We start from the raw sequence: 12,624 nt of genomic DNA, 5'->3' as shown, positions 1-12,624 counted from the left end.
CCGCCGTCGCCACATCAGCAACAAGAGTCTCCGACTACTAACCAGCACCATCGTCATGACCAACACGATTACTACCAAACAGCCTCTACACCACCAGCGTCAACACGACTTACTATGTACACCAAACCAAACCTCCGCGGCACATCTCTCTCTTCGATTCTGTTAGGTGACTCAGCTTCACCACGGTAAATAAACAGACAAGAGTTCTTAAACAGACAAGAAATTCTCAGCCAGCGACGAACATCTGTATAACAAGAATCACGGCCCGGCATCGATGCCACGACATCACAACTAGTGATCAGCACTGCCACACTCAGCCTCTCCTCACTTTCACATACAGAACTTTTCCTATAGTGTACTAACGAACTGGTATAATTGCTCACGTGTCATTTACTGACTCTTTCTATCTGCTGTAATAACTCACACATGTATCACTCACATACACACTTTTCTTTGTACGACGGCCTATCTTTGATTATGTTATTATATGTCGCATTCACACTCTCACACAGACATACATCTTTAACGCTGCAATAAATATATCTGTTATTCATCTAATACGGTTGTGGTCTTTCATTACTGGTCATCTATGTTATCGTCGCATAACATATCAAATATATCATCATTTGATATATAATTGTGTGTTCGACCGTGTGACACGTTTAAATAAAAGGAGTCCTGTTTTTCCATTCGTCACCATTTCTCCTTTTATGAGTTCGCACGGTCGTCCCTTACATATATATATATATATATATATATATATATGTATACACACACACACACACACAGACACACACACACACACACACACACACACACACACACACACACACATGCAATAATCTACATATGGAAAATTCTAGAAGGGCTGGTACCTAATTTCGGCATTGAGTGTTATACAAATACCAGAACTGGCCGCCATTGTATTGTACCAAAGGTACCATCCACTCGTTCTACATTCAGGACCAGGTACTGCAATAGTTTAGGGTTCAAAGGCCTAAAGCTCTTCAACGCCCTGTCACAAAAATTAAGAAATCTGCATAAGGTGGAAGTAGATATCTTCAAAACGGAACTAGACATCCTCTTCTCCACAATACCGGATGAACCAGCGGCCCGATAGGAGGTGCAGACGAGGGCAGCAGAATCAGACTCCCTTATATACCAAATGAGCCATCAGCTGAAACAAAGGCACATACAGGAGTGGTGATGTGAAACACCCCAGACTGAGGAAAAGAAAAAGACCACGGTGGTACTCCAGCATGACCGCAGCCGCACGGCTGAAACGAGTAAAGGAGTAAAAGACTATATGTAAATATTTGCATGCATATAAGTATATATACGCATGTATGCATATAATTTGATCAGCAACTCGTTCTTGTATATATGTGTGAATTAACCTTGTGACATGCATATATATGCACACACAAATATATATATATATATATATATATATATATATACATATATATATATATATATATATATATATATATATATATATATATATATATAAGGAGCATTCCGTCGGTTACGACGACGATGGTCCTATCTGATACGATCAGCAGAACAGCTTGCTCGTGAAATTAACGTGCAAGTCGCTGAGCAATCCACAGACGCTGTGTATCCCTAACGTAGTTCTCAGGGAGATTCAGTGTGACACATAGTGTGATAAAGCTGGTCCTTTGAAATACAGGTACAGCTCATTTTTGCCAGCTCAGTGGACTGGAGCAACATGAAATAAAATGTCTTGCTCAAGGAGCAAAACGCATCACGGCAATTAAACTCAACACCTTACAATCGTGAGTCGAATGCCCTTACCACTGAGCCACGCGCTTTCACTCTCTCTCTCTCTCTCTCTCTCTCTATATATATATATATATATATATATATATATATATAAATATATATATATATATATATATATATATATATATATATATATATATATATATATATATATATATATACATTTGAAATATTGTCTAGGTAAATGCAGCAGATGAGGACTGATCAGATTTACGTTGTGAAACGTATTTGAAGAGTCTGAAACCTAGGTACTGCATTATCCTTAATCTGGGTTGTCCATTTTCGAATGTTCTTCCTAAGGTAAGACAAGTTTTTCATGTTTGTTGCACACACGCATTTTCGCCAGTATATACGCAGTGAAGCTATACAATAGCGTCGTATTTATATCGATTGCTATTGTCCAGTAAATATCGGTACCTTGTTGTACCACTATTCTGAATATATATATATATATATATATATATATATATATATATATATATATATATATATATATATATATATATATATATATACACATATACACATATACATATGGACGTATATATGTATACATGTGCGAGCGTGTCTCTGCTTTTCTTCTCATCGTCTGTGTGTGTGTGCGCGTGTGCGTGTGTATGTGTACGTGTGTGTGTGTAAGTAAACGTTCATTTTTATAACCTCTTTGTTATTACAAGAATATTAATTCTAATTCAATAAGCAGGACATTAAATGGTAATTAATTAGCAGGATGTCAAGACTGACTCAATCGTACTTAGTATACTTAAGTAACATTTCCTTTCATTGATCTTCGACAATAAAAAAATTCAACCTCGATGGTGTATCTGAACTCAAAACGTAAAGAAATATGTCTAAAATATCAGAGGGTTGACATATTTACAACACTTTGCCGGTTCCGGTCATCACTCGTCACATATTTTAACTATAAATTAGACATGTTAGAAGCACTGTCTCTGTGTTTGCTTTTCTTCTCACCATGTGTGTGTGTGTGTGAGAGAGAGAAATAGAGATAGAGTGTGTGTGTATAGTGTGTGTATGTATGTGTTTGTGTGTGTGTGTGTGTGTTGTGTGTTATGTGTGTATGTGTGTTTTTCTTTATTATGTTAATCATCAACCACTGCTGTCCACACATCCTTATTGCTGTCATCGTCGTCTCCGTAGTCATCGTCGTCGTCATCACTACCACCGCCACAATCATGACTGTGATAGTATTATTATTATTATTATTATTATTATTATTATTATTATCATTATTATCATTATTATTATTATTATTATTGTTGTTGTTGTTGTTACCATTGTCAACACGATCGTCTTCTTCATAAGTAGCATCTCCATTGTTATCGTACTCGTCGTTACGGCTATAGCTGCCGTCACGGCACTGCCACCACCACCGCCGCCACCACCACCACCACCATCACTACCACAACAACAACAACGGCAACAACGTGAGCTACAACGCCGACGACGACAACCTTGATAATAAGGATGATGATTTCTTTTATTTTCTACAGGCACATGAGATGAAGGGAACATTGCAAGAACTGTTTACAGTGTGTCTGGGGAATTCACATGAAAGAGTAGAGGAAGTAAAAGAAATGATATAAAAGCATACATTTATACATATTATACAAAGTATGTGAATATATGAAAAATACAGTTAGTCCTCTTGAAACAGGTGAACCAGTAGCTAGAGCTAATTAAGGAAACTCACGGATCCAGCATCATCCTGACCACAAAAGGCAAACTCTTTCTAATTGTTGCTCTCCAATCTCTAGCGCAAGCTTAGAGTAGATACATTCATTCTAACCCTTCTTTCAACACTCACCTATCTTTTGACATGTTATCCCTCTCGACCGTTTCCTTTTGAAGTAGAACTTAAAAAGGACTATCAAGGATTGATCGAAGAGGAAAGTGTCTTTCCTCAATCCTTTCAATCTCGAGCACCATACACCCACTTCGGCCGTAACTATTAAACAAAGAAATACAGTCTGCCCCGCCTTGTTAAAGGTGGCTGGTGGGACAATCCTCACGACAGACTCGATTAAGAGTTTGGATTCATCCTACACGTGACAACAGATGTTTGATATGACTCTAGATGTCAGCAATACTTGGACACTCCACGAGTGCATGCACTACGGTTTCATTGCCCTGTACACATCTCAGGCAGCTCTGCCTGGCGGCATTTCCGTACTTATAGAGTTTATTTTGAATCGGCAGTGCCCCCGGTAGTACTGCCAGGTCAGAGATTTCTGGACGTTATCCATGGTAATCTACCCACCGAATATCCTTCAAAGCAAACCAACTAGTTCGTCCTAGAGTTTCCTCTGATAACTGCTCTGTGCACATCTCAGGCGGTCCTGCCTGGCGGCATTTCCGTACTTGTAGAGTTTATTTTGAATCGGCAGTGCCCCCGAATGTCCTCCTAAGCAAACCAACTGGTTCGTCCTAGAGTTTCCTCGAGAACATCATTACTTATCTAACACTAATTCTTTACATGTTACTAACATAAACGCCGGCTGCCATTGCAGATGCCAGTCGTCCAGCTTTGGTCTTTTCTTACCATTCTTAGCATATGACTGCAGCTCCGTCCAAGAGATGAGCTACGGAAAGACGTGTCTTACAAATGGAGACCACGCCTGCTTACCGTTCAAGAAAATCTGCAGGTGGTGTTGGCTCAGTGCGAGTCTGCGCGTCAGGAGATACAAAATGCCAAGCCTGCGTTCCAAAGGACGCTGACAACAGATGGACCACCTGACAAGTGGAATGCCTCCCTTTTGTAGAAAGCAAAGCATTAGACGCTCCAATCTGGCCAAATGTCAACGATAAGTTACTAAGGAGGCGATGTAGGCATTTGTAACCTCTGCTCGATCATTCAGGAGTAGATTCCTCCTGTCCATTTCTAGTAAGGCTGAATAACAATAATTACTATCACTACTATCATGATTAGATTCAAAATAATCATTATCATCACCATCACCATCACCACCTTCATTCATTTTTATCACCAGAAGTGAGTGAGTCACGCAATACTGTTGGTTGCAGAGCATCACTAAAGAGTTGGTATTGATAGTGAGAGATGAAAATAAAATAGATATTTCTATAGGACTGAAGTTTAGTGTGAAAGGCAGTAAGTACAAAGGGAATGGAAAGAAGACGACTGGATAAGAGTGATGGTTACGGATGAAAGTGGAAAGTAATCGAATTGATATTAGATTAAGGAATGTTGTAGTTCTGACTTGTTTAGTGTTGTATATGTAATGTAAGATGCTTTATATAAATGAAGAATTGTGGAGATGAAGTGTGACCGGACAGCCGTACTGTTTGTGGAGAAAGAAATAAAGGCAGATGAAAGAGAAAGGAAGGAAAACGGAGAGAACGAGAAAAGAGAATGAAGAAGAAGGAGGAGGAGGAATAACGAAGAAAAGCGAAAAGATATTAAGACTATGGAAACTAAAATATGGGGGATTCAGGCTAAAAAGATGAATGAAAGGAAGTTGAGATCAAGAAATATATACGTGGATTAACAAAAGATGTAAACGCAAGCGAGAAAACTAGAAAAAACTCAGTGGCTACGAAGAAGGTCCGTTGTGATATTTGTTCTGCCCCAAGTTACAAATACACCCTTGTCATTCTCCCTGTCAGAAATAAAGGGAATCAGTAATTTGCAGTCGTTGAAAGCCTGTGACTATGTTATGGTTCTTCAGTTTGTGTGTGTATATATATATATATATATATATATATATATATATATATATATATATATATATATATATAATAAAGCTAGAGGTGTCACGTCCGTGCTTTAGCTTGATTTACGACAACCTTCTGAAATGGTAAGATGGCGATATTGAAATCATTCCATATCATTTTTTAACAATGACACAAGGCCTTAAGACTTTTTAGATGGTATAATTAAAAATAGACGTATCACACGCAAGACCTAACCTGTTTTATAATAGCATCTAATATGGTACCACATAGCTTCAACACGGGAACATCGAAATCATTCAAAATTAATTTCTAACCTTGAGATGTATTCGTAAATGCTGATGGGGAGTCGATTAAATCAACACCAATATTTGACGGGTACAAATTTTGTCGGCTCCAGAACGTATGCAAAGCAAAATCAGTTTCAGTGGATTTGAACTCGGAACATAAATACCCCAATGCTTTTTCTTCAACGCACTGCTGCATCAGTAAATTTACGGACTCAAATTATTGAATCTTGATTTCAAATATAAACTCTTTAGTATTGCTTTCTTATTTTCGTATGTCTTTACGTTCTGAGTTCAAATTCCGCCGAAGTCGACTTTGCTTTTCATCCTTTCGGGGTTCGATAAATTAAATACCAGTTGCATACTGGGGACGATATAATCGACTAGCTCTTCTCCCCCAAAATTCCGGGCCTTGTAGCTAGAGTAGAAAAGAATATTACTTTCTTATATAGTGAGCTGGCGGAATCGCTAGCACGCCGAGCAAAATGTTGAGCAGCATTTCGTTCGACTTTACGTTCTGAGTTCGAATTCCGTGGAAATTAACTTTGCTTTTCGGGGTCGAAAAAATAAGTACCAGTTGAACACTAGGATCAATGTGATCGACTTATCCCGTTCCCCGAAACTGCTGGCCTTGTGCCAAAATTTGAAATCAATATTACTTCTTTATATAAGCATAAGGATTAAAGATACTTTGTTAACAATTCAATTAAACGGACTTCATTAAAAGTACATAGACACCTTAGTATTAGTTTCTAACATAGGCATAAGGCCTCTAGATGCTTTAATACTAATAGGAATTCGATTAAATGGATTTTATTAAGCGTACTCTTGGGGAGACCAATGTTTGCAAGTAACCAATGGCTTGGAATTTTAACAACTAAGATAGACCTATTAAATGGAGAGTCTCACCCGCTAAACATATTTATAACATTGCCTTAATTACATTTTCAATAACTTTCCACGAGACTGGATCCATGACTGAAAACCTTAGTTAAATCATCGATTATTTACGGATGAGTTTGTACGTTTTTGGTGAGAAGAAACACTTTAATTCGATTGCTTAGACTGTCCAAATCTTTACTGAAAATATCGTATAGGAGGAGGAGGAGGAGGAGAGAGAGAGAATGAATTATGGGAATAGTGGTAGAACAGAACTATGGATTACAATAACTGACATAACAAGTGGGGGATTTAAATATTTGATAGATCGGGTATCAGAAGAAATTAAATGGAAAATAGTGACGTTAAACATGAAAAGGTTAAGACTGGTGTTACAATCAAAATAAGGTACCCCACACCAAACAAATTGATTTAGTTAACTGCTTAACGTTTCCAGTTGTGACATACGATGAAATAATCTGTTTCAGATTAAAAGCTGCAACAGATAACATCAAATATTTCCATAAGAGAGATTATAACAGATTATGATGGAATTCATCCTTGAATAAATGTAATAGATGCTTATAGAACCAGAAAATATGCTGGAATAGTAGGGCATGCATTGATGAATGTGTAGTAAAAGAAGGAAATATAGATTTTTATGTGGGGAATAGCAAAAAGATTATTTTGCCAGCTGCTTGTTAAAATAAGAACAACGTTGGGAATGGTGGGGCGGCGATTATAAAGGAAATAGTTTGCGTTAAAAGAAACTCTGCTACTACAGATAGATTCTCTGATCTTTATAACTCCGCACTTAGTACTTCATTCAAACCTTCATTCTCAGATACGAAACTATTCGACTCTCTTTCTGTGTAGGCAGTGAGCTCTAGAAATTCAAGCTGAACATCACCACAACCACCTTACTAATCTGGGATTACAATGCTCATGGGTTTTCTAATTAAAATGTAAAAGAAAATAGACAAATGACAGATATCCAACTGTATTGTGGAGATGACAGTATTATAGAGAACTGGTTGGGCTAGTTTATTTCAAGAAATTGGTGAGGTGTGATCTTCATTCAAGACTGTATAGAAAAAGCAAGCAAAAGGCGATACATATATACATACATACATACATACATACAGACAGACAGACAGACAAACAGACAGAGTGCTGAAAAACGAAGGGAACAACTTTCTGCGAGTTGATAGTAATCTCCTTGGGAAGTGCTGCCTTTCGGACGATCTCTCACACAACTCCAAAGCAGCTGGACTAACATACTTCAAAGGAGAACTAAATATAAAACGCTCACCATACCTCCACTACCGCTGCCACCATGAAACAAAAAAGACTATGGATGGGCATGTTTCTTGAAGACTTGAATATGACACAAATAGCGACATGAAGTGCCGCCTTGGACTCGCGACACCTACATCACATTACAGTTCGATGTTTACGTATTTGCTATCCAAGAGCAAAAGATTGATTCGAAATACCCCCAATAAGCAAAAGTGACAGTGAAGTCCTTGGAGACCCGAGATGCAACGAAGAAGCCTATTATGTCACATTTCTGTAGAAGACATCACACAGGTGATCAAAATGTCGGGCCTTGTACTTATAGTAGAAAGGATTATTATTACTTTAAATGTAGCGAGCTGGCAGAATCATTTGCACATCAGATAGAATGCTTAGTGGCATTTTGTCTATCTTTATCTTCTGTACTTAGATAATTCAGCCACGTTCGACTTCTTTTCAAAAGGAATAAAATTTGGCACCGTGGTGTTATCAAGTACCTGCAGAAAAACGGTTCAGCCCCCAAGGGTATGCTTACTGATATGGTTACTACATTAGGGGATGACGCTCCGACTTTATCAATAGTACAAATGTGAGCAGCTGAATTGAGGAGGGGAAGGGAAAGTCTTGAAATGACCCAAGATCCAGATGGAAGCATTGACTATAAATTAAATAGCCAATGCTATCAGCATTTCCTGTAAGAGTTGAGAATATTCTGCGCATTGAACTTGGTATGACGAACGTTTCTGTTTGGTGGGTGCCACGTCTTCTGACAACTGATCAAAGGAGCACCAAGCCGATCACATCACGGGAAAATCTGACGTTGTTTGAGGCAAATTAAGCTGGCTTCCTTGAATGTTTCCTAAGTCAGGATGAGTGATGGGTACATCACTTTGAACCAGAGACAAACTCCCCTCCTCACCTGCTCCAAAGAAGGCCAATTTCGTTTCACATGCAGGAAAGGTGATGGCCTCAGTTTTTGAGGATGCAAAACGCATTGTGTTTATTCGCCGTCGTTAAAAGGGCCACAGCATCAGAGAAGAGTACTGAGGCAGTTACAGAAGTCTATCAAAGCCAAACATCCAGAAAAAAACTGACGCAGGGTTTCATTGGGGAATACTCCAGTACAGAAGTTCTTGGTTTCAATAGCCGTTGTGGGTGACTGTAGCTTTGAACTGGTTGATCACCCTCCCTATTCTCCTGATTTGGCCCCGTCTGACCATCATCTGTTGCCAAGCAGGAAAAATCACTTGGCTGGGAACCAGTATCGCAATGATGACGATGTCATATCTGCAGTTGATGAATTTCACTATTGGGATCCAATCACTGCAACACCGATGGAAAAACTGTGTGGAGCGCAAAGAGGACTAGTTGAAAAATAAACCTCATTTGGTCACATTCCAAGAGAGTATCTTGGTCAGTCTATGAACTTTGCAGCCGACCCTCCAAAATATAGATCATCCTTGCGTGCTGTATGTATGTATGTATGTATGTATGTGGAATAATCTTCACAAGATGCGTCAACTGAATTCATCTCGAGATTACATTAGAAGACACTTGTGCCAATGCAATGCACAATGAGACTTCACCCAGAACCACGGGCCGCAGATCGAACTTCTTAAAACCTTCCTGATATTCACGTGCAATGTCTCATAACAACTTCCCCACTTATTAAATGATAATTTCTACCTTGATCTTTTGCACAAAGATGCTGTTTAGCATCTTTGAGAAAACCTTCAAATAAAATATGCGGCGATTATTTATCTTCGTAACGCTTTTATTTCCTTTACTGGCAGTATGCATTTGATATGTAAAATGCTGGAAATATCTTTATCTAACGTACGTAGGCTGACATATTCATAATATATCCATACACACGCTTGTATGCAGATGAGAAAATTCGGTACTCACAAGATTTTACATAAGTGGCTCAAAGCTGCTGGCTCTCTCTCTCTCTCTCTCTCTCTCTCTCTCTCTCTCTCTCTCTCTCTCTCTCTATGTAGGAGCGTACGAATATATGTTCTCAAAAAGACGTCAACAATCAAGAAACTAGTCAAGTTGTTCTTGGATTTTCCTGCACAGAGATAGAGGGTTGAGTGAGTGAGAATGAGAGAGAGAGAGAGAGAGAGAGAGAGAGAGAGAGAGAGAGAAAGAAAGAAAGAAAGAAAGAGAGAGGAAGGAAGATAGATAGACAGACAGAGAAAGAGAAATGGAGGGCTGTATTTTAAACAGAATATCTATTTACACAGCATAGTTAAATGTATGCTTATTAAATGTACTAGGTAATGTTATCCACACATGCACACACATATACATACATACATACATACATATGCAAACATAACATACACATACACACGCAAACATAAGCACACACGCATACAAGCATGCATGCACACACACGAACACACACATAACAAAGAGAGAGATAGACATAGAGAGAGAGGGGGTGAATCAAAGAGGGAGAGAGTAAGAAAGAGGTATACAATATGAGTATATGTAATACGTATCCGGAAACACAAATATAGCTATATATGTTTGCACACTCACACAAACGAATATACATTACATGCAAACATACACATGCAGACACATATACACTCTACATGCGTACGCTATGTGTGCGTGTGTGTGCGTGCGTGAGTGTGTATGTGTGTGTGTGTGTGTGTGTGCAACCCCACCCCCACACTCTTGTTCAATTCGTCGAATACTATAGACAAAACCTCCCTCACTCCAATCACACTTTGGGGCTAAAAAAAAAACCCATCAATTAATGAATAAAAAAAACTAGAAAGGATGGTCACGATCGGATCGTCATTAATCATAAATATGCTTGGTCAGAGCAGACCTGAAGACCTGGATGTCAAACAACAATAGCAACAACCTTTAACTTTTACCTACAGTAGTAATTCTAAACAAGTAAATGAAGACGATGGCATCAGATGTCATATATGAATGTTGCACTCTAACATATAAAACGATATTAACTACATTAGCGTTAGTTGCTATTGTTGTAGTAATAACATTAGCAAGTGCTACTGTTGCTCCTCTTTCTCTATTATTGTCAAAACAGTTGCAGCTGCACAGCTGTGTTAATACTGTCACTATATCTACGTGGACGAGAGCGACAGAAGAAAGTTCTAGTTACCTCCCTTCATGTTATCCTTACCAATAATTTCATTATGTTAGAACTTGTGTTCTTTCGGATATTTATTTTGTTCATTATTTGCGAGCGTGTGTATATTATTTTGCATTTCTTTTGAATTTGTTTATCTTTGCACCTCTGACTCATTGTCTCTTTCTTTGAATACACGCGCGCGCGCACACACATATACATACATACATACATACATACATACATACATACATATCTATCTATCTATCTATCTATCTATCTATCTATCTATCTATCTATCTATCTATCTACCGGCGTCTGTTGTCTGTCTGTGGTAAGAAGCTTGCTTCCCAACCAAACGGTTCCGCGTTCAATCTCACTGCGTGGTATCTTGGGCAAATGTCTTCTACTATAGCCTGGGGACGTTCCAAGCCTTGTGAGTGGATATGGTAGACGGAAACTGATAAAATCCTGTCATATATATGTATAGGTACATATCTGTGTGTGTCTTTGTATCTGTTTTTGTCCCCTACCCATCACCGCTTGACAACCGGTGTTGGTGCGTTTGCGTTTCCGTAACTTAGCGGTTCGGCAAAAATACCGATGGAATAAGTACTAGGCTTAAAAATAAGTCCTGGAGCTGATTTCTTCGACTTAAGCCCTTCAAGATGGTACTCCAGCATGGGCACAGTTAAATGACTGAAATAAGTAAAAGAGTAAAAGAATAAAAGGGAATATATATATATATATATGTATATATATACATATATATATATATATATATATATATAGTAAAGGTTATTTGCTAAAGTACTTTAAAGTATGCAGCTGAGTGATTTAGGAACAATAATGTATCTGTCTATCTCTTTCTCGCCATCTCTCTCTCTCTCACTCACTCTCTCTCACTCACTCTTTCTCTCTCTCTCTCTCTCTCTCTCTCTCTCTCTCTCTATATATATATATATATATATATATATATATATATATATATATATATATAACAAATTAAAGTTGTAAGATACCTCACGAGTGGAAATATATATATATATATATTGTGTCATCCCATAAATAAAGTGTTTTTTTTTATACTTCTCATATTTTTCAAAATTAAGATAAACAAAGTTTTAAAAAAATCTATGATATATTCTCCTTCATTCCCTACAATGCTCTTCCATCTATCTGGTAGACTTGCAAGGCCCCTATTCCAAAATTCACTTGACCGTGACGAAAAATATTCCTCCAATACTGTTCTAACCTCGTCTACAGAATTCGTATTTTTTCCGTCCAAATGATTTTGAAGACTGCGGAATAAATGATAATCAGATGGGGCATCGTTTTCCATCGAAACTGCTTCAGCTTTGGAATGTCATCCGCGCTGCTGTATGTGTCCGAGCATTATCCTGATGGGAGAACACATTCCGCCTTGAAACCAAAGATGGTCGTTTTTTTCTACTGGCGTTGATTTAGGCCGCTCAAGCTGCTCGCAGTAGATGGGGTGCCGGTGTTTCTCCTTTCCCTACCCATTGTCTTCGG

The sequence above is a fragment of the Octopus bimaculoides genome, chromosome 13 (genome assembly GCF_046866305.1).
Source record: "Octopus bimaculoides isolate indiv1 chromosome 13, ASM4686630v1, whole genome shotgun sequence".
Taxonomy (NCBI): Eukaryota; Metazoa; Mollusca; class Cephalopoda; order Octopoda; family Octopodidae; genus Octopus; species Octopus bimaculoides.
This window is presented reverse-complemented; position numbering follows the sequence as displayed.